Source organism: Schistocerca nitens, chromosome 3 (genome assembly GCF_023898315.1).
Source record: "Schistocerca nitens isolate TAMUIC-IGC-003100 chromosome 3, iqSchNite1.1, whole genome shotgun sequence".
Classification (NCBI taxonomy): domain Eukaryota; kingdom Metazoa; phylum Arthropoda; class Insecta; order Orthoptera; family Acrididae; genus Schistocerca; species Schistocerca nitens.
This window is the reverse complement of record NC_064616.1, coordinates 923,129,587-923,152,615: the sequence shown is the minus strand read 5'-3', so window position 1 is coordinate 923,152,615 and position 23,029 is coordinate 923,129,587. Positions and strand designations below refer to the sequence as shown.

Sequence of the window (23,029 nt, the reverse complement as noted above, 5' to 3'; positions counted from 1 at the left end):
TTGGTACATATTCTGATCATATTGCTATACTAATAGACATTCCATTGTTTGCCCTACACTTATGCAAGTACTATGACAAACGTATGTTGGATCTAAGTCAGCAACTTCCGGAGAATCAAAGTAAATACCGTTGATCATGTCGTGGTATACACATACCGGGTAAACAAGACTATAACTGGTTATAAAACTATGCTCTTTACGTCTATAGTTTTGATTATTTACCGTGGAAATACACAAACAAGAGGTTGCCCTACACACACAAAGAAGACTCAGTTCATACAAATCTGATAGACACAAAAATAGTAAGTAAATAGTAAGACTGACGTGGGATCGAACTAGCGATATTCTGTGTCTCACTCGCGATTTCGTCGACGCAGCTCCAAATGGTCCTCTCCTTGTATCTTTGCTTCTTCATTGTTCGTTCTGATACCACCTGGTTCATATGCATGATTTGATTATTGATTTTATTCATTGGAGAGGGTGCGGAGACGACTATATATGCATTTAAAATTTAAATCAATTGTTATTTCTCTACCATTTCCTATCCTATGCCATTTGTGGTTGAAATTGTTTACAGAGTACTTTATAGCAATGCAGGGAGGATTTTTACTTTGTGAGTGTTGTCACAGCACATTATTTCTAAATGCAAATACAGCTTTTTGTTACAAAGTGGAACTAGCTTTCGTTAAAATGGATCGATTGGCTGAAACAATATGTAGTGCTAATGCCAACTTGTAGTCGTAAAACACCTGTCATGATCGACCTCCATCCCTTACATAGCACATTTCAGATTTTCTTGGTGTGGTACGTAAGAAAAAAAGTAAGTGAAAACACATACCGGGTTCGATTAACTGTTGTGGCTTATATTTATCATAGAAACTATATCGTCGTTCTTCGATGGAAGCCTATTTTATTATGTCGATGACAGCCAGTCCAGTGTTCACGTATGTACGTTTCCGAACTAATATCACACGAACGCTTATGTTTGTAGATTATCGTGTTATTCAATGTTGCTCCAAACTATAGGACTGTGTATGCTTATGGGTTGGTCAAGTGATCAAGACGTCTCACCCTAAATTCTTACAGCACACGTACTCCGCAAACCACAGTATGGTACCTCCTGCCACTCGCAAAAATAGATCGACAGATAAAACGACTGTCTGCAAGTATATGTACCAGCCCTTATTTCATAAAACGACTGTTTATATGACTCTGTACGAGTTTTTATTTTTTCTGTTGTCTTACGCAAAATCTATGATGGATAGGAATGTCAGTTCTCAACAGTGTTCCCGCCAATAAGACATCGTCCAATTTGAGTTCAAGTGTTGATCTAACCTACACATAGCTAATTTAGTATTACATGACTGATTTAGAGGAAGCCTTCTACAAAGTTGTAAATGAGCTTGTTACAGCATTTCCGCAAGCAGCGAAGGATTTAATGCTACGAAGTACTGCCAACACCCTTACAAACTGCGAAGTAACAAGTTTACAACAGCGGGTGTTATCGGAATAAAAAACATTGATGTATTAATGCATATCGACATCAAAACGTTTCCAGTATTGAGCACAAAAACAGTGTCATTACTTTTTACGGGTATTAGAGAGATTCATAATAAAGAATATGCTTGTTCAATACAGCTTTATTGCAGTGACTTAAACTGACTCTGTACTGTCCGTTTATCTAGCTCATGCTTCCAGCGATTACAGGTACCAGAGACATGTGGGAGTACTGGCGTTTCTGGCCGTTTGGTGTGTCTAGAAAGTGGAGAGGACGACTTTTGGGAGTTACCGTTCTCTCATGGCCCGGGCGCTACTGATAGTCATTGAGCACTCGCGGTATCCACAGTTTGGATACTGTTGTTCGCGTATGGGTGTTTTGGTAGTTCCACGGGCAAGTGCGTTCATAAAGAGGTGTGTTCAGCCCGTCGCGGCTTTGATGCTATTCTCCAGTCTGCCTGGGGATCCACTATGGTGATGGCAGAGGCTTCGGCTGTGGGGGCGGCTGGAAGTGGCATCGGAGGCGGGCGGGGGCGGGTCGGTAGCACCGGCCGTTGCTCCTGCAGAGATACACAACTCCTTGTCCGTAATTGTTCGGTTCTTTATTTTACACGGGTGTCTTTGTAATGTTGTTGGGTGAGAATCGATGAAATTGTAATTCGTTTCGGCTTATTGACAGACGGTGCGTGAATGCTGCAGCTCTCTGCGGCGGCGTTTACTATACAACGGCAGAGGTGGCTAATGGTCGCAATGAGTCAATGACTTGGTAAGCAGAAATATCTCAGTTTTGCTGCACTATGGCCGTTTATCAGAGTCATTGGGCGGTTTGAACATTTATATGCTTCTGATTTTTTTCCCTAGTTGTTCACGAGTCTTATAGTAACGTCGCAGTTATTAATAAAATTGCAGAGATTATTTGTTTGTTGTTGTTGTGGTCGTCAGTCCAGAGACTGGTTTGATGCCGCTCTCCATGCTACTCTATCCTGTGCAAGATTCTTCATCTCCCAGTACCTACTGCAACCTACATCCTTCAGAATCTGCTTAGAGTATTCATCTCTTGGTCTCCCTCTACGATTTTTATCCTCCACACTGCCCTCATATACTAAATTGGTGATCCCTTGATACCTCAGAACATGTCCTACCAACCGATCCCTTCTTCTAGTCAAGTTGTGCCACCAATTTCTCTTGTCTGCAATTCTATTCAATACCTCGTCATTAGTTATGTGATCAACCCATCTGATCTTCAGCATTCTTCTGTAGCACCACATTTCTAAAGCTTCTATTCTCTTCTTTCACTTTCATACATGCCTACACTCCATACAAATACTTTGAGAAAAGACTTCCTGACACTAAAATCCATACTCGATGTTAACAAACGCTTTCCTTGCAATTGCCAGCCTTCATTTTATATCCTCTCTACCTCGACCATCATCTACATCTACATCTACATCTACATCTACATCTACATCTACATCCATACTCCGCAAGCCACCTGACGGTGTGTGGCGGAGGGTACCCTGAGTACCTCTATCGGGTCTCCCTTCTATTCCAGTCTCGTATTGTTCGTGGAAAGAAGGATTGTCTGTATGCTTCTGTGTGGGCTCTAATCTCTCTGATTATATCCTCATGGTCTCTTCGCGAGATATACGTAGGAGGGAGCAATATACTGCTTGACTCCTCGGTGAAGGTATGTTCTCGAAACTTCAACAAAAGCCCGTACCGAACTACTGAGCGTCTCTCCTGCAGAGTCTTCCACTGGAGTTAATCTATCATCTCCGTAACGCTTTCGCGATTACTAAATGATCCTGTAACGAAGCGCGCTGCTTTCCATTGGATCTTCTCTATCTCATCTATCAACTCTATCTGGTACGGATCCCACACCGCTGAGCAGTATTCAAGCAGTGGGCGAACAAGCGTACTGTAACCTACTTCCTTTGTTTTCGGATTGCATTTCCTTAGGATTCTTCCAATGAATCTCAGTCTGGCATATGCTTTACCGACGATCAACTTTATATGATCATTCCATTTTAAATTACTCCTAATGCGTACTCCAAGATAATTTATGGAATTAACTGCTTCCAGTTGCTAACCTGCTATTTTGTAGCTAAATGATAAGGGATCTATCTTTCTATGTATTCGCAGCACATTACACTTGTCTACATTGAGATTCAATTGCCATTCCCTGCACCATGCGTCAATTCGCTGCAGATCCTCCTGCATTTAAGTACAATTTTCCATTGTTACAACCTCTCGATATACCACAGCATCATCTGCAAAAAGCCTCAGTGAACTTCCGATGTCATCCACCAGGTCATTTATGTATATTGTGAACAGCAACGGTCCCATGACACTCCCCTGTGGCACACCTGAAATCACTCTTACTTCGGAAGACTTCTCTCCATTGAGAATGACATGCTGCGTTCTGTTATCTAGGAACTCGTCAATCCAATCACACAATTGGTCTGATAGTCCATATGCTCTTACTTTGTTCATTAAACGACTGTGGGGAACTGTATCGAACGCCTTGCGGAAATGAAGAAACACGGCATCTACCTGTGAACTCGTGTCTATGGCCCTCTGAGTCTCGTGGACGAATAGCGGGAGCTGGGTTTCACACGACCGTCTTTTTCGAAACCCGTGCTGATTCCTACAGAGTAGATTTCTAGTCTCCAGGTAAGTCATTATACTCTAGCATAATACGTGTTCCAAAATTCTGCACCCCAAATAGCAAAAATCATTTTCTACTTTAAGTAACCTAAGGAGAACACACACATCCATGCCCGAGGCAGGATTCGAACCTGCGACCGTAGCGGTCGCTCGGCTCCTGACTTCAGCGCCTAGAACCGCACGGCCACTCCGGCTGCCTTCTAGGCTAATAACGCTAATAATTAAGAGGACTACATTAAGAAATATGCTACTGGCTCGATGAACATTTGAGTAATAAATGCAGTCCGCTACAATGGATGACGAATATTCGACAAAAACGAACGTAATAATAGACAAAAAATGACTCTGAGCACTATGGGACTTAACATCTGAGTTCATCAGTCCCCTAGAACTTAGAACTACTTAAACCTAACTAACCTAAGGACATCACACACGTCTATGCCCGAGGCAGGATTCGAACCTCCGACCGTAGCGGTCGGGCGGTTCCAGACTGAAGCGCCTAGATCCGCTCGGTTAAAATGGCCGGCTAGTAATGGACACCCCTAAGAATGTGTGATAGGTTCACTAAAGTTCTCAGTATACGTAAATGATTTATCAGACAGTATCAGCAGCACCACCAGATTGTTCATGTTCGATGCTGTCGCCTACGGGAAAACAAACAGATGCTTATGGCAATTAAGTTGAAATGTGTGGAAGAAATGTGGTGTTGCTCTCATGAAGCAATATTGAGTAAATTTAAAGAAACTGTTTTCGAAGAATCCCTCGCAGTGATAGTGTGAATAAGGGGAGAGAGATTAGGGATCGTACTAAGTCATATAACGATCATGTAGACCTCGGTTGATAAGTGAAAGGAGTAAGACAGAAAATCTGTAATATTGGCAGGAAGTACCATCCGCTATTCACTGTACAGTGGCTTAAGGAGTGTATATCTAAATGAAAGATTTCTGTGTGTAGAACAACAGGCTAATGTTTTATTTATGTCGTCTCATACATTGATGAGATAAAACATTATGAAAACTGGTCACTGCGAGACTAAATGTCGCTTGGGGGCTTTGTGGGCACATAAGAAAAACACAGGGCGGTTAAAATTAAACTTCCGCTACTTAAGAAGGCCCCTAGGAGAGACGAGTGCTCGTAGGATAATGAAGATTTGTGAAAACATTTGTAAGGACATTCGAGAGACAAACAACGAATCAACCATTGAGAGAAACACATTTCAGTTTCCATACGAGAGGGTAACGTTAAAGGTTACAAACGTTGCTCGATGTGACGACCACGAAAGACTGATCCTGCAAGATAAAAACCATTTCACGAGGTCGCACATTGCGTCCAGCATTCTCAGCCATGGCAAAAATACACTACTGGCAATTAAATTGCTACACCACGAAGATGACGTGCTACAGACGCGAAACTTAACCGACAGGAAGAAGATGCTGTGATATGCAAATGATTAGCTTTTCAGAGCATTCACACAAGGTTGGCGCCGGTGGCGACACCTACAACGTGCTGACATGAGGAAAGTTTCCAAGCGATTTCTCATACACAAACAGCAGTTGACCGGTGTTGCCTGGTGAAACGTTGTTATGATGCCTCGTGTAAGGAGGAGAAATGCGTACCATCACGTCTCCGACTTTGATAAAGGTCGGATTGTAGCCTATCGCGATTGCTGTTTATCGTATCGCGACATTGCTGCTAGCGTTGGTCGAGATCCAATGGATGTTACCGGAATATGGAATCGGTCGTTTCAGGAGGGTAATACGGAACGCCGTGCTGGATCCCAACGGCCTCGTATCACTAGCAGTCGAGATGACAGGCATCTTATCCGCATGGCTGTAACGGATCGTGCAGCCACGTCTCGATCCCTGAGTCAACAGATGGGGACGTTTGCAAGACAACAACCATCTGCACAAACAGTTCGACGACGTTTGCAGCAACATATACTATCAGCTCGGAGACTATGGCTGCAGTTACTCTTGACGCTGCATTACAAAAAAAAAAAAAAAAAAAAAAAATGGCTCTGAGCACTATGGGACTTAACAGCTATGGTCATCAGTCCCCTAGAACTTAGAACTACTTAAACCTAACTAACCTAAGCGCAGCACACAACATCCGATCATCACGAGGCAGAGAAAATCTCTGACCCCGCCGGGAATAGAACCCGGGAACCCGTGCGTGGGAAGCGAGAACGCTACCGCACGACCACGAGCTGCGGACGCGCTGCATTACAGAGAAGAGCGCCTGCGATGGTGTACTCAGCGACGAACCTGGGTGCACGAATGGCAAAACGTCATGAATTCAGGTTCTGTTTACAGCATCATGATGGTCGCATCCGTGTTGGGCGACAGCGCGGTGAACGCACATTGGAAGCGTGTATTCGTCATCACCATACTGCCGTATCACCCGGCGTGATGGTATGGGGTGCCACTGGTTACACGTCTCAGTTACCTCTTGTTCGCATTGACGTCACTTTTAACAGTGGACGTTACATTTCATATGTGTTACGACCCGCGGCTCTACCCTTCATTAGATCCCTGCGAAACCCTACATTTCAGCAGTATAGTGCACGACCGCATGTTGCAGGTCCTGTACGGGCCTTTCTGGATACAGAAAATGTTCGACTGCTGCCCTGGGCAGCACATTCTCCAGATCTCTCACCAACTGAAAACGTCTGGTCGATGGTGGCCGAGCAACTGGCTCGTCACAATACGCCAGTCACTACTCTTGATGAACTGTGGCATCGTGTTGAAGCTGCATGGACATCTGTACCTGTACACGCCATCCAAGCTCTGTTTGACTCAATGCCCAGGCATATCAAGGCCGTTATTACGGCCAGAGGTGGTTGTTCTGGCTACTGATTTCTCAGGATCTATGCACCCAAATTGCGTGAAAATGTAATCACATGTCAGTTCTAGTATAATATATTGGTCCAATGAATACCCGTTTATCATCTGCATTTCTTCTTGGTGTAGCAATTTTAATGGCCAGTAGTGTAATTCCCTCAGCATCACCTGATTTAATTCGACTACAGTCCATTATCCATGTTCTGCTTTTATTGATGTTCATCTTATATCCTCCTATCAAGAAACTGTCCATTCCGTTCAACTGCTCTTCCAGGTCCTTTGCTGTCTCGGACAGAATTACAATGTCATCGGCGAACCTCAAAGTTTTTATTTCTTCTCCATAGATTTTAATTCCTACTCCGAATTTTTCTTTTGTTTCCTTTACTGCTTGCTCAGTATACAGATTTAATAACATCGGCCATCCGTTGTGGCCGAGCGGTTCTAGGCGCTTCAGTCCGGACCCGCACTGCTTCTACGGGCGCAGGTTCGAATCCTGTCTCGGGCATGGATGTGGGTGATGTCCTTAGGATAGTTAGGTTTCAGTAGTTCTAAGTCTAGGGGACTGATGACCTCAGATGTTAAGTCCTATAGTCCTCAGAGCCATTTTGAATAACATCAGGGATTGGCTGCAACCCTGTCTCACTCCCTTCCCTACCACTGCTTCCCTTTCATGCCCATCGACTCTCATAACTGCCATCTGGTTTCTGTACAAATTTTAAATAGCCTTTCGCTCCCTGTATTTTACCCCTGACACCTTGAGAATTTGGAAGAGAATATTCCAGTCAACATTGTCAAAAGCTTTCTCTAAGTCTACAAGTGCTAGAAACGTAGTTTTGCGATTCCTTAATCTAACTTCTAAGATAAGTCGTAGGGTCAGTATTCCCTCACGTGTTCCAATATTTCTGCGGAATCCAAACTGATCTTCGACGAGGTCGGCTTCTACAGGTTTTTCCATTCGTCTACAAAGAATTCGCGTTAGTATTTTGCAGCCGTGACTCATTAAACTGATAGTTCGGTAATTTTCACATTTTTCTCCCAAAGAAAGCGGGTGTTGATAGATGTGAAAATTACCTTATTTGCTTAAGTATCGTAATTGTAATTACATATCTTCACACCATCTTGGTACATTGGCTGACCAAGACTGGAATCGTCTATACATTTTCTGTAGTATTTAAAAGCAGGATGGTAGGTGAGCTTGATTCTTATTGGTCCAGAGAGAAAGGAAGGGAATTCCCGGCGCTTATCTGCATCACCGTTCATGTATTTCTCCCGGCTTTCAGCGAGGTGGTCCTCCCTAAGTTCTCAGTTACGTAACTTCGGAGACGATTACACATAAATTAACGCAAATTTCTTGGCCCTTGCTGTGTTCTCGGCTAGAGTAGAGTTCGCGGTCGCAGCCATACTCCGCGCGTTGGTGTTCGAAGTGTGATCTTCACCAACAGGCACTATGTTGTCCTTGCGTCGCAAAGCTGTACCACTGTATAGATCTATCAGCACTGGCTGGAGATACTGGTCAGCTGTCTAGGAGCATACTGTGTAGTAATGTGCTATTCTTCTACACACATGACATGTTTTTGGTCAACAATCTTGGAAATCGGTAAACCTCAGAATTTACTATGACGTCATAAATTTACCCATGACGTCATTATTTCAAAAATTGTGCTAGTTTTAACACATATACAATCTGGCGATGTAGGTGTGACTTAACAACATTTATTTTGGAATTTGGTTATCATTTAAAGTCTCTGCAACAACGAATTTATCATCAAACACTTCGTTTGCAATAAGAGCGTATATACATCTGTACATTTTCATACAGACTATGAAAACTACGTAAAAGTCTGGGAAAATACGAAGAATTGTAGAAATGTGGAAAATACGGAAAAACGTGGAAAAAATTAGAGTACTTACATATCTACATGAGTATGGTCCCTGCTGGTACCTCGAGTGACGAAAATCGCATAGCGTAATGACATAACTTAACGCAATTACAATAAAAATAATATGTTATTAACAAATGGCCACACCCTGATCTTCTCCCTATGATGTACAGCTCAAAAAGGAAGCCACCTACTCAAGTGCTCTCGTTATAAAAATGGGAGGGGGGAGGGATTCTTGAATTTTATTGGAGGAAAGGGTGAAAGGGGAAAAGGAGAGGGCTGGGGTGACCTTGGACAGTTGCTTGTGTTTCTGCGTAGGGAGGCGACTGGGGGTGACATTGAATATAACTAGCACCTGACACCGAAGGTGACCTTCATACAAGATCGTTATTTGAGATTTAGTGTCCACTGAAAACCTACTGACGATGTTACGTGTAAAATACTAAATGACGTATATTCAACAACTGATGAATGGCCTACAATAGTAAAGCTGAAGTGGCTTACAGCACCCATTCATTTCCTCAGTTTCATGATTTTATTTTTTCCACTTCTGATCAAATATGTTACTGACTGGTAAGCTCTTCTAATCAACATTATCACGTAACAGTCATAGAGAGTGTATGAATACAATGATAAAACTACCTGTTAAAGTAAACCAAGAGTGAAGTGAGGTGTTTTCCCTCAGCATAAGTTTACAACGCCGTTGATTTATTGTTGTAAGAACGTACAAGAACCAAATGTCAACCAACCGTTCTCTGTGGCAAAGAATCGTGTACTGAGATGGCTTCTAGTCATCGCTAAATTGGAAGCATTTTCTATAGACCCAATAGGAAGGCACTTTTCCTTTGAGAAACGTGAATATTGTGTCTTATGTGCAACTCTTTCGTGTCCATACTGTGATGAACGCGATAGAATTGTACTGTCGTGGTTATGTTATTGATATTGATGAGAGACACAGCCTACTCGCATCACACAGCACCAAAGGACCAGCTGATTCTAACGTTCACATTCGACTGACGTATTCACACTCTTCTCGATTCACTGTGTAGGGGTTTGGAGTTTAACCAAATACAATGGCTCACTGTGCCCTTATCGGCAATACGTTGATGATAAAGTCGAGGAATCTTTGACATCTACGAGAACATACAGGTATTAAGCTATGGTGACAATGTGTAGGAAAAACTCTGTTGGGACAAGACGGTACAGCATGAAATAGACAAGACAACAGCACGAGCTAGTTTAATGTGTATTCAGTAATTCTTTTGGGCTGAGTGCTTGTACGCACTAGCTCTGATTACGCTTGCGCTTGACTCACGGTGTACAGAAGAAAGATTAGTGTTTAACGTCCCGTAGAGATCGATCTCAATACAGACGGAACACAAGCTCGAATCGTTTCGAGGATGAGGAAGAAATCAGCCACAGCCTTTCAAAGGAAACATTCCGGCATTTGCTTGGAGCGATTTAAGGAAATCAAGGAAAACCTAAATCTGGGAGCCGGCCGGTGTGGCCATGCGGTTCTAGGCGCTTCAGTCCGGAACCGCGCGGCCGCTACGGTCGCAGGTTCGAATCTGCCTCGGGCATGGCTGTGTGTGATGTCCTTAGGTTAGTTAGGTTTAAGTAGTTCTAAGTTCTAGGGGACTGATGACCTCAGATGTTAAGTCCCATAGTGCTCAGAGCCATTTGAACCATTTTTGAACCTAAATCTGGATGGCCAGACGCGGATTTGAACTGTCGTCCTTCCGAATGTGAGTCCAATGTGCTAACCTCTGTACCACCTCACTCGACGATATACAGTATAGTAGAGCAGTTTGGAAGCAGAATGCCACATGCACTACTGGTTTGATCACCACAGTGTCTTACTCGGCATGCTACTATTGGAGGTGGTACACATTTGCCTTTCTGAGACAAGAGTACCGACTCGTAGCATTCTGTGCGTAATACAGGCAGTCTCTAGAAACGGCGTCTCTCGAAATATTTGTAATCAGAGGCTCAAAGAGGCAAATAAATTTACTGCGTGGTTAATATTCTGTATTTATCTACCAAAACATTGAAGTAACATTTGACCTAGTTTCATTAAAGGAATCTACTATTTCATTTTTTCTTTTTAAAATTGATAATCTAAAGTTTTTTGTTATAAAAAGCTAGACAATCTTTGCAGAGAAACTTTTTCGCTAAACGGCACGGGAAATGCTCAATACGTGACGGGCCAGTCTACAAGGACACTTCAGTCTCGTCTGTGTTGCCACGCGAACATAGACTAACGCCACAAGAAGAAAGCTAAGCCGAAAACCTTGACATTAACATGTAACACACTTCTAGTTCCTTTATAGAGATTTATTTTGCTATTATTAACAAACGTTAACGCCTCTTCTCCTTTCAAGAATCGTCGTAGGCTGTTTGGAAGAAAGCAAATCGTTCCCCTAAAAAAATGTAGTTCCTGCAATATCTTCGTGAATAAAAATAGATATGAGTTTTAATGACACATAAAAACACTTGTTCTTTTGCTTATCATAATATGAATTCGTGATTTTTTTCCTTGAAACCAAACGAGTTGTGGCAGTGTTAAGATACTTGACTCGTATACGGAAGCAAGCTCGCTCAAATTTCAATCCGCCCATCCACATTTACGTTTTCTGTAGTTTCCGTAATCCAGTTAAGGCAAATGGCGGGATAGTTTCCCTGATAAAGACACAGTTTATATCCCCTCGCACCTTTGTGCTCTATCTCTAATGAATTCCTCGTCGACGGCAATTTAAAGCCTAATTTTCCTTCCTTCCGTCGTTTCTCGAATTGTTTGTGGAAATATTAGGAAGACATCCCCTGTGTGAATTTCAGAAACTCAGAACTGATGTTCTCCCGTCTGAGTTTACTCTCATAAATGAGGCCTTTTCCATTTTAATGACACCCTCTTCTACCTTATCAAACCAACAACTGATTACTGTGGCATTTCCTCGAATTATGGAAAAAATATCAGTTAGACTCTCAGAACCCATGTACCGAAACATCTGGTATAATTTGCTGTCTGCATTTATAAATTATAAATCACAATGAAAGAAATTTGGAGGTAATAAAAAGCAGAGAGCAGACTTACCATGCCGCGCGCTGGCGCGCCTGCAGCTCACTAGTGTTCGGGACTGGCGGACCCGCAACACTCCGCAATGCGTATCTCACGCATGCCGCCTCGCAGGGAGCTCGTCAGATTTGGCACGTGCCCCAGAGAATATGCACGAAAGTTTTCGCACGTGGTCGGGCTCAAATGCCTCTTCTTACGTCAAATGAGACAAAACACCACACGATCCATTTTCCCTGCTTTGTAACTCATGCTTATTACTTGTGAATACATGATAGTCACAGCTTCGATGTAATGAAGTTGATTACCGGTTTAAGCCCCTACAGGCTATCTTCAAATACAGGAAAATGAGGCAGAAATTGCAAAGTCTACAAAAAGCACTAAGCCACCCTACTGCATGATTAAATATATACAATCATTTGAAGCATAATACGTAAAAAGTACCTTTTATGCTTAGTTACAGAGTAACATGTCATCTACGTCACCGTGCGTGACTGTCTCAGCATTTAAAAACTGAATCAGAGAGGTGATGGGGGGAGGGGGGTGGAGGGGGAGGTTCCACCTCCCCAACTTACCACGCACAGCTTAGCTTGATGCCTTTAAAGGAACTTCCCGGGATATTTTCCCAGCCACGATATTTTAATGTTGAGATAACTATATACTGCTAGGCTGTTGACGCGTTAGATTGTAAACAAACTGGCTGAAACGATTTTAAGTACTTACACTTACAATACGATACCTTTGCGTTTTCTGTATATTTTTAATTTTTGTTACATTTTTGTAGATCAGAACATGGACCGTTAAGGTCGAAACCGATGACAAAATGTGTTACACTGCAGGTTTGGCTGTAAAAAATAATCACTCTTACTTTTCCCACGGTTGCTATCTCTCTCGATACACATAACATTTGCTCTTGTACATGAGAACTACCAACACATCGACGGATACACTTGTTAAACAGCTTAATTGGATTGAAAATGTCCACATGTTGGTAGTTTCCATCGAATATCTATGCTTTGCGATGGGAATGATTTGCATTTATCTTTTGTTTCGATCGCCGGCCGCGGTGGCCGTGCGGTTCTGGCGCTGCAGTCCGGAACCGCGGGACTGCTACGGTCGCAGGTTCGAATCCTGCCTCGGGCATGGGTGTGTGTGATGTCCTTAGGTTAGTTAGGTTTAAGTAGTTCTAAGTTCTAGGGGACTTATGACCTAAGATGTTGAGTCCCATAGTGCTCAGAGCCATTTGAACCATTTTTTTTTTTTTTTTTTTGTTTCGATCATCCTCAATTGCGATCAGAATAAACTGAAACTATATGGATCAGGAAAAAAGCTCAACAATACCTCACTTCATATTTGGAAAGCAAATAGCAGAATGTAATCCTCCAGTGTCAACAAACAGGCAAAATATTTGAATCTGACTGGTTTGGGACCGCTCTGTCGAATGGGCACGTAAAATTCCTCTCTAAAAACCATTTTCTTTGTAATGGGAAACAAACCGATGCTTCCCAGCGACATTGCGTGTTGCTTGAAGGACATGATGAGCAGTAATTCTCTGGGCTGGCTCCAGCTACACATTGCAAAAACGAAATTGGAAATCTCTGACATTTCTGTACATTTATTACATCACGGTATTATCTGTTGACAATGTTAGCTCATTCTGTAAATTTCCATAGTATACAACTTCTGCATAACGTACATTACTTCAGTTTGAACTTCATTCACGCTCACATTCAGAAAGTCATTCCACTTAATAAGAAATCAATGCTTCATAGGAGTAATATGCATCACATTCTTATACGTATCTAACCATTCACGTAAAATACACAATGAGATACAGGGAAAGAAATCATTTGTAAATTTAAGTTTCTGTATACTAACGCTTTTACAACTAGTACAACACTTTTCTAAAAATAGGAAACAGTCACTGTTGCAAGTGTTTTATTAATAATGATGAGTTTTGTACAGTTAGCACATCTTCAGATTATCTGTAATTAGTAACAAGAATCTAGTTACACAACAGTTTATTGGCGAACCTATCTAGCATCGATCAATTTGATAGCTGAGGTAAAGGTACGAAGTAAAGTGATTCACTTGCCTTTATTATATATAGTCTGCATTATACAGATCGCAAATTGGTTAACTTGAAATACATCGCCCAATCCATACAGGTCGTGAGGTAAAAATATGGTTTCGAGAGTACCTCCTAACTAAAAAGAGGGGCTGTAAACTATAACCCTTCTTTATCTGAACATCTTACGGCCAGTGGCCTTTGTGGGCCGATGCTCAGTTCTCCCCATATTCTAAATGTAATACCTAAAGAGAAAAAGTTAATACTTTTTGAACAGTTCAAGATAACAATATTCCTCAAGCAGCCGGAAATCTTAAGCCTTAATGATCAACTGGTCACTAAAAACCAAACGTTCTATGATACCATGACGTCAGCTTCGTCAAAATTTAGGTACTTTCATTTCTTCCTTTTTCGTGACTCTTGGCTCTATCAATATGGTTTCATAGTCGGTGTTCTCACTATCCCACGATTTTGTAGGCCTTGTACAGTTTCTGTGATATTAGTTTATGTATCTCTTAAATACCACAGAGTGATCTCATTGGCATAAGACTACTTATAAAACTTTTTAAGATCTTGATAACAATACAGTCCTTAAATCTTTCCTGTGTTGGGGAAGCAGAATAGGTATCCATTGTGTTTGGAATTCTCATGATAATGTATGGTCCTTTGTACAAAAGCTCCCATTTCTTTGGTCTTTTATTCACCAAAAGTGTCTTCAGATGAATGTTTATCAATAATTTGTATCCTACTTGAAAGTACCTCGACTTCATGCTGTTCTTGTCATAAAACGTCTTCCACTGGTCAACCTTGGCACTGAAGTTAATTGATGCTTATCTAATTTTGACCTCACATGATACGATTGCTCTGATTAGCTTTTAAATGTGTCCTCACTATGTGTTGTGCGTGTTTTTTTGCGGAATGCTCCTGTGGCCTGTAACCATAGGCATCCATACGGAGGGTGGGGGCAAGGAAGGAAACTTGCCTCGCTCCCCTGGAATCTGGAACATGAAATTTATATTCATTACAAAATTTTTATGCATTTCTGAAAGAGAGTCAATAACCATCAGTCTTCTTGGTTATTGTAAGTTTTCTGTGTTACCTATAAAAACTTAGTTCTCGAATCTGGCCAACTAATTTCTATCATAAATCAAGTTTGGAGACTTTCTCCCCCTCCCACACTCCCCATGATTAATTTCTGCAGATGTGCATGTCTACAACCACTCGTAATTTGTTCCAGTTAATTCAAAGTGAGTAGATAATTTATTCATAAGCTCTCGTATCGAACAATTTGTTCAGATAAATCAATTCAGCTGTCTAAGAAGACATACAGCGGGATTCGCTTCTGGATGACGTTTTGAAATGAGTGTCTGATGGATATAATTTTACTACAGATAAGAGTTCCATATGTTACCACAGAATTGCGAATCCATTATCTGCCGATATAGCATAAGTTTTTTTGCGGAATGCTCCTGTGGCCTGTAACCATAGGCATCCATACGGAGGGTGGGGGCAAGGAAGGAAACTTGCCTCGCTCCTCTGGAATCTGGAACATGAAATTTATATTCATTACAAAATTTTTATGCATTTCTGAAAGAGAGTCAATAACCATCAGGCTTCTTGGTTATTGTAAGTTTTCTGTGTTACCTATAAAAACTTAGTTCTCGAATCTGGCCAACTAATTTCTATCATAAATCAAGTTTGGAGACTTCCTCCCCCTCCCACACTCCCCATGATTAATTTCTGCAGATGTGCATGTCTACAACCACTCGTAATTTGTTCCAGTTAATTCAAAGTGAGTAGTTAATTTATTCATAAGCTCTCGTATCGAGCAATTTGTTCAGATAAATCAATTCAGCTGTCTAAGAAGACATACAGCGGGATTCGCTTCTGGATGACGTTTTGAAATGAGTGTCTGATGGATATAATTTTACTACAGATAAGAGTTCCATATGTTACCACAGAATTGCGAATCCATTAACTGTCGATATAGCATAAGCTTTGTCAATAGTGATTTAGTAGTCATCATGCATATGCCTAATAACTGGCAAGCTTTCTTCGATGCGTACACGTTCACATACTTCGTGAAAATATTGAAAATCTCAAAGTACATACTTCCTCTTGCTCTAAGTAAATGCCCATATGTGATGAAAAGTATCCGGAAACCTGCCTGAAATTGACTTATAAAAAAATGTTCAAATGTGTGTGAAATCTTATGGGTCATCAGTCCCTAAGCTTACACACTACTTAACCTAGATTATCCTAAGGACAAACACACACACCAATGCCCGAGGGTGGACTCGAACCTCCGGCGGGACCAGCAGCACAGTCCTTGACTGCAGCGCCCCAGACCGCTCGGCTAATCCCGCGAGGCAAATTGACTTTCAAGTTCGTGGTGCCCTCCGTCGGTAACGCTGGAATTCAATATGGTATCGGCGCACCCTTACCCTTGATGACAGCTTCCACTCTCGCAGGCATACGTTGGGTTTTATTGGAGTCCATTTCTGATACAAATTTTCTTGCCCCACTTTGGTAAGTCTTTTATGCTGACCGCTCTGTATTCAAGGCAGTACACATTTCTTTTCAATTTGGCAACATTTTGCATTTAGCCATTTCAATGTAGGGTTTCACATATTTTACAACAATTTTTAGAATCTGAAACTTACAAGAAAGTATCAACAATTTTATATAGGTACCAATATTTTCATAAAGACATAAACTACAATCAAATGGAGTGCAGTAACTTCATAAGATAGGTATATTTCTTTTACAGTATAATATACATTTTTATTCGGACATAATTTCTGAATATACTTTATTTGCTCATTTCTAGGGACATGTGGCTTGAGATGGACTATGTTACGGAACCAAAGGGCTTCTTGGAATTTGGATATATCAAATAGTAAGCATTGTTGTGAGGTATATCTTGAATTATGAATGACCCATTGTACATATACTTAAATTTTGAAATTTCATGGTTAAGTTAACTTGATTTTTCATAGGTCTTCAGAAGAACATAATCTCCGATCTTAAAACTGGCAGACTTCAGGTTCCTATTGTGCCTTTTAGATCTCGCTTCTGCTTTCTGCTTTGTCTTTGCTTTTAGCAATTATTTCTTCTTGGCTAATCCCAAATCTGTACACGGTGAGAACTCTTGTTTCTCCTCAATTAAACATTTGCTCTTATTATTGAGCCGGATTTCCTCTGGTGTGGACCCAGTCGGGATTGTGGTCTGTTTGGTGGTTAAATTATTGACATTATTTTGTTCCTCCCGCAATACATCTTGGTCGACCATAACGTCGCTCCAAGACATGTCCTCCTCTTGCAAATCACCTATATTAAGTGGCTTCTTCGAGTCCTGGGGTTCAAAGGTTTTAATTACTTGAACTATTCGTTGAAGTGGTACTATATCATCAGGTAGTTCTCTCCTTCTTTGTTCAGTAATTATGTCAGGAATTTTTTTGGAAATATCGTCATTGGTTGGTACCACATTGCAGTTAGTTGCACCTTCATTGGTTTCAGGTATACCGAATTTTTCGTCATCCGAGAAGTCGTCCGAACCCGACCATTCTATTTCGCTTTCTGGATCTAACATGAAAGCTTTTCTAAGACAAGCGCTAAGTTCGTTTTCTGATTTCTCGTCAGATCTTAATTCAGGCTCGCAGTTTTCTTCTGATGAGCTATCGTCCTCATCAGCTCTAATAACGTCCACAGTTACTTCATACTTCGTATAATCTTCATGGTCTTCCAGATCACATAGACAGTTGTCTATTTTTCATTGTCGTAAAATTCATGCCTTTCGGTAGCAGTTAGTACTGTCTGCGAATCGTTAACAGAGGTCGTCTCATAATTAATGCTGAGGATTTCGTCCTGCAACATCGTTCTATCCATAACGACCTTTTTACTGGCTGTTCTCGAACGTTGCGCAGCGCTTTTTATTTCCTCCTCCTTATTTTCGGGCACGTCACTCTATCGACGTCCCTATTACCTCTCCTACCTTCAGTTAACTTTTTGGTCACATATGCTTTCTTAAAATTCTCCCTTTCGCATTGTGTGAGGCTCCTGTACAGATCGTGCATCTGCACATGCCATTTTGTCTCCTCTGAACACTCATTTTCGCCAGGTACACTACTATTTGTACTGCCACTCGCGATTTCTCTTACGTCTACGAATCCAACCGCTCTGTCCTCGACTACAGAATAATTATTTGCCATAGCGGTTTCGCTTCTATCTACTGTAACGTTTACATTCTGTTCCGCCGCCACACACACGGCTTCTCTTGGAACAGCTGGATCATTCGCACCGGTCGTTGCTCTCTGATAGCTTATAAGTTTGCTAACGCCTGGCCCGTTGTCTGCTGTCGGGGAATCACCCAATCGCGCACCAGTCGTACGTGCTACGTGGCGCTTTGCTGCGCGACCGCTTTCCTGTTTCGTTATTTGGTGACTATTTCGGTAAAGTTACTTCGTTTGGGTCGGTAAGTTCTGTCTACGTGAGTTTGGCCCCCAACACCGGTGGTATCAGTTTTCCGTATCGCTCTGGTGTGCATTTCTTGCGAAAAACCTCTCCCACGACCGTGAGAGTTTCCTCTTCCTCTGCCCCTACCTCTACCTCTTTGAATCACATTGACGTGACAACCATGGCCGTCATTTTGTTACTCATGATTACGGTTGTTTCTGTTAGTATTATTCTGACGGTTATCCCTGTTTTCTCGCCAGTGAACTACTCTTCCAGCCTTTCTGAGAACGCTAATTAGCTTCAGTGGTTGCTTCTTATGTACCTTTTAGAATCTTCTGGGAGCTTTTTCCATAGTTCCTAGATAATTTCGGATTCCGATCGTCTACTTCTTAAGTGTGTCGACTTCCGGTACCAGTATTCGAAGAAATGAGAATGAAATTTTCACTCTGCAGTGGAGTGTGCGCTGATATGCGAAAGGCAAAGGTCCTGAGTTAGAGTCTCAGTCCGGCACACAGTTTTAATCTTCCAGGGAGTTTCATTCGCAGAAATCTTTTAAAGACTTCCTATCCCTATTATCATGGAGTTTAGCATGATAAACTCCCGCCATAAGCAATTCTGCTTTTGTTCAGACCAGTATTCGTCTGTGAAGTTTTGTTTAAATTCGTCAAAAGTCATTTTCTCAGTATTCAGGTTAAGTCCCCATCGCTTGGCGTTACCTGCCAAGACGCTAATCATAGCATGTGTCTTCTAATGATCAGATAAATTACCAGGAAAAATTCTTTCGCAATTCTTTACGAAATGTATCGGATGCCATCCATTATGTTTCTTGGCGGGATCGAAACTTTCCTTGCTTTCCAACAACTTGTTAAGTGGTGTTCCGGTACTAATAACATCAGGCCTGTCTCGTATTTTACATTCAAGGTCAGAAATTTTTCCTTGAATTTGCGAAGTGTTTTGATCACATTTTTGATGACATTCAACAACTTGTTTACTTGAAATTTTTCGGTATCTGAAACTGTTCTTTTCAAATGTGAGATTTCGTTCCTGCATTCGCCTGCTATTTCAGTTTCCAGACCAAACGTTTTTTTCGTCCACTTTTGTCACTACCAAAGGTTCCATTTTTTCCTGGATATTATTGATCTCAGTATCGAACCTTTCATTAATGTCATTAATTTGTCCCTCTCCGCCCCTGGTAGCTGAATGGTCAGCGCGACGAAATGTTATGCCTAACGGCCCTGGTTCGATTCCCGGCTGGGTCGGAGATTTTCTCCGCTCAGGGACTGGGTATTGTGTTGTCCTTAACATCATCATTTCATCCCCATCGACACGCAAGTCGCCGAAGTTGTGTCCACTCGAAAGGCTTGCACCAGACGAACGGTCTACCCGACGGGAGGCCCTAGCGACACGGCATTTTCCCTTGCATATTAGCCATGTTTTCATTTATGGAATTAATTTCATTTTTCATTTTAGTGACAGTAGAACTTAAAGTACCTACTGTTTGGTCTACCTATTCAATCTGTTGACTTATTTTTGTATTATGAAACTTCATTTGACTTTTGAAATCGCTAACCTATGTTTTTACTATTTCAAGATTTGCTACCTTGGGTTTTAAGCTGGCTTTCAAGACTGTTGCCTTGGGCTGCAATTCGGTTGTCAAGATCACTGATTTGTGTTTTCAATTGGTCAGACAATATTTTTAAAAAGTCAGTCACACTCAAGGGTTGTCTAATTTCTTGTTCTACCGAATTTTCGTGCTCTGACTGTGCCTCATGTGCTTCTTTCAGTTCTTTATTTGTGGCGAATCAAACCTGCCAACTGAGTTGTTCATATAGCCGCTATCGCCTACAAAGTCCTCATGATTTGCGCCCTCTATTTTTTCTTGTTTGATTTGGGACGGTCTCAACACCTCGATCCGTTCATTTACGTGTTCGTGACGTTGCATGTAGGCTACCTGCGTATCACTAGTGCCATCTGTTATCTGCTCGCGCAAACTACTACATCTGCGGGCAGCATTTCCCATGGTGCCCGACACTATTTCTTTTCGTTCACTCGCTGTACTTACTCCATTCTCACCTTTGTCCATTCTGAATGTATATTACAATTACCACCCTCGCGCCACTGAACATTCACTGCTCAAACCACGCTAGTTTTTCACTGGATACTTATTCTATTTTATGATCGAAAACAAAGAATATTCTGTCACGGTCACTAACTGTGGCGGTAACACCGACAACCTTTAACGGCAATAGATGCTAACGTTATATCTCTGCAAGAAATTTTTTGTAAGTTGTAACTGTGAGATAATCTAATGGAAACAGAACAATCAAACTGAGATTCGTCTCCGAAAGACACCAGCAGACTATAAATAACGGTAAACAAGTGGGTTAGGCAACATACTTTCTCCCAGCACAAAAGCAGGTTGTGACATAACATATTAATATCGGTCGCCAGCCTAATTAGGCATTCTCGTGTCAAGCAAAGCAAAAGGCAGTGCCAGGGCTAACCTAATCTTCCTTGAAACACACGCTAAACTCTTTCATTATACCCATTTCACACTACAACACAGTAACTTAACCGTGCAGATAAAACTACTACTAACTTGGAACTCAGACAGACAAATGGCCAATGAAATAGCAAATAGTAACATATGCCTCACAACACTACGTACTTTAAAAGAACTAGATGCAGCAGTTGATGGAACCAGTCACCAATACTAAACAGGGAAGAGTATGAAATGATTCTGATTTAAATGATCATACTCTATAGCTTCATTGCTTAGCACAGGGTCTCTATGCCTTTGCATTAACCAACTTACATTCACCGAGCGAGGTGGTGCAGTGGTTAGCACACTGGACTCGCATTCGGGAGGACGACGGTTCAATCCCGTCTCCGGCCATCCTGATTTAGGTTTTCCGTGATTTCCCTAAATCGTTTCAGGCAAATGCCGGGATGGTTCCTGTGAAAGGGCACGGCCGATTTCCTTCCCAATCCTTCCCTAACCTGAGCTTGCGCTCCGTCTCTAATGACCTCGTTGTCGACGGGACGTTAAACACTAACCACCACCACCACCAACTTACATTAGAATAGCTAACACAGTAAATATTTCTTTCTTTCTTAAACTCGGTTTGAAGCAATTGAACGGATTGCGAATCTAACTACACTGGCTCTAAAGGAGCCTTTGTATTGTTTCATTAACTAACTAGACTAGACTAGTACATGAGGGCACCAAAACGTTCATGGTTTGAAGAACTCCAAGAATTGCGCCCACAATGATCCGCTACTGCTAGCGAGATGTTAACCAAAGCACTGCTCAGCTCAGACTGCTTACCTGTAACAAAGGACAAGTTGGCACTTGAGCACCAACCACACCTTTTCCACTCTGCCAGGCTACTTCCGTAGCTGTGTCGCTTCCCCACATCTTTTACATTCAACCCCACGTTCTCTATGGGCCAATTCATTTACAATACATTATACAACAGTCATTCCAGTAGTTATTTAAATCCACAAGCATAATTTAAACAACAGCGTTCAAAAGTTCACATAACTGAAATATTTATGCATAGTCAAAGAATTTACATGATAAATAGAAAACTCTACATAAGCAACACTACAAATTGACATAGAAATATCGAGACAGATACATAAATAGGTCGAAAATAGGTGTTACACCCTGCTGACATGCAGGATCCATGAATTCATGAGGTTGTCTCCATACCCGTACACGTCCATCCGCTCGATACAATTTGAAACGAGACTCGTCCGACGAGGCAACATGTTTCCAGTCATCAACAGTCCAATGTCTGTGTTGACGGATCCAGGCGAGGCGTAAGGCTTTGTGCCGTGCAGTCATCAAGGGTACACGAGTGAGCCTTAGGCTCCGAAAGCCCATATCGATGGTGTTTCGTTGAATGGTGCGCACGCTGACACTTGTTAATGGCCCAGTATTGGAATCTGCAGCAATTTGCGCAAGGGTTGCACTCCTGTCACGCTGAACGATTCTCTTCAGTCGTCGTTGATCTCGTTCTTGCAGGATCTTATTCCGGCCTTAGCGATGTCGGAGATTTGATGTTTCGCCGGATTTCTGATATTCACGGTACACTCGTGAAATGGTAGTACGGGAAAATCTCCAATTCATCGCAATCTCGGAGATACTGTGTCCCAACCGTCGTGCACCGACTGTAAAACCACGTTTAAACTCACTTAAATCTTGATAACCTGCCATTGTAGCAGCAGTAACCGATGTAACAACTGCGCCAGACACTTGTTGTCTTATATAGGCGTTGCTGATCGCAGCTGGCCGGAGTCGCCGGGCGGTTCTAGGCGCTACAGTCTGGAACCGAGCGACCGCTACGGTCGCAGGTTCGAATCCTACCTCGGGCATGGATGTGTGTGATGTCCTTAGGTAAGTTAGGTTTAATTAGTTCTACGTTCTAGGCGACTGATGACCTCAGAAGTGAAGTCGCATAGTGCTCAGAGCCATTTGAACCAAGCCATTTTTTTGCTGATCGCAGCGCCGAATTCTGCTTGTTTACATATTGTGTATTTGAATACG

The 23,029-nt window shown here is 41.9% G+C and overlaps 1 non-coding gene across 1 annotated transcript; it reads left to right on the top strand.

Annotated features, from left to right (window-relative positions):
* Positions 1 to 21,300: 21,300 nt before the first annotated feature.
* On the top strand, positions 21,301 to 21,373 carry Trnaa-cgc (transfer RNA alanine (anticodon CGC)). The gene has a single exon. It is a non-coding gene; the product is annotated as a tRNA-Ala (tRNA).
* Positions 21,374 to 23,029: the final 1,656 nt, after the last annotated feature.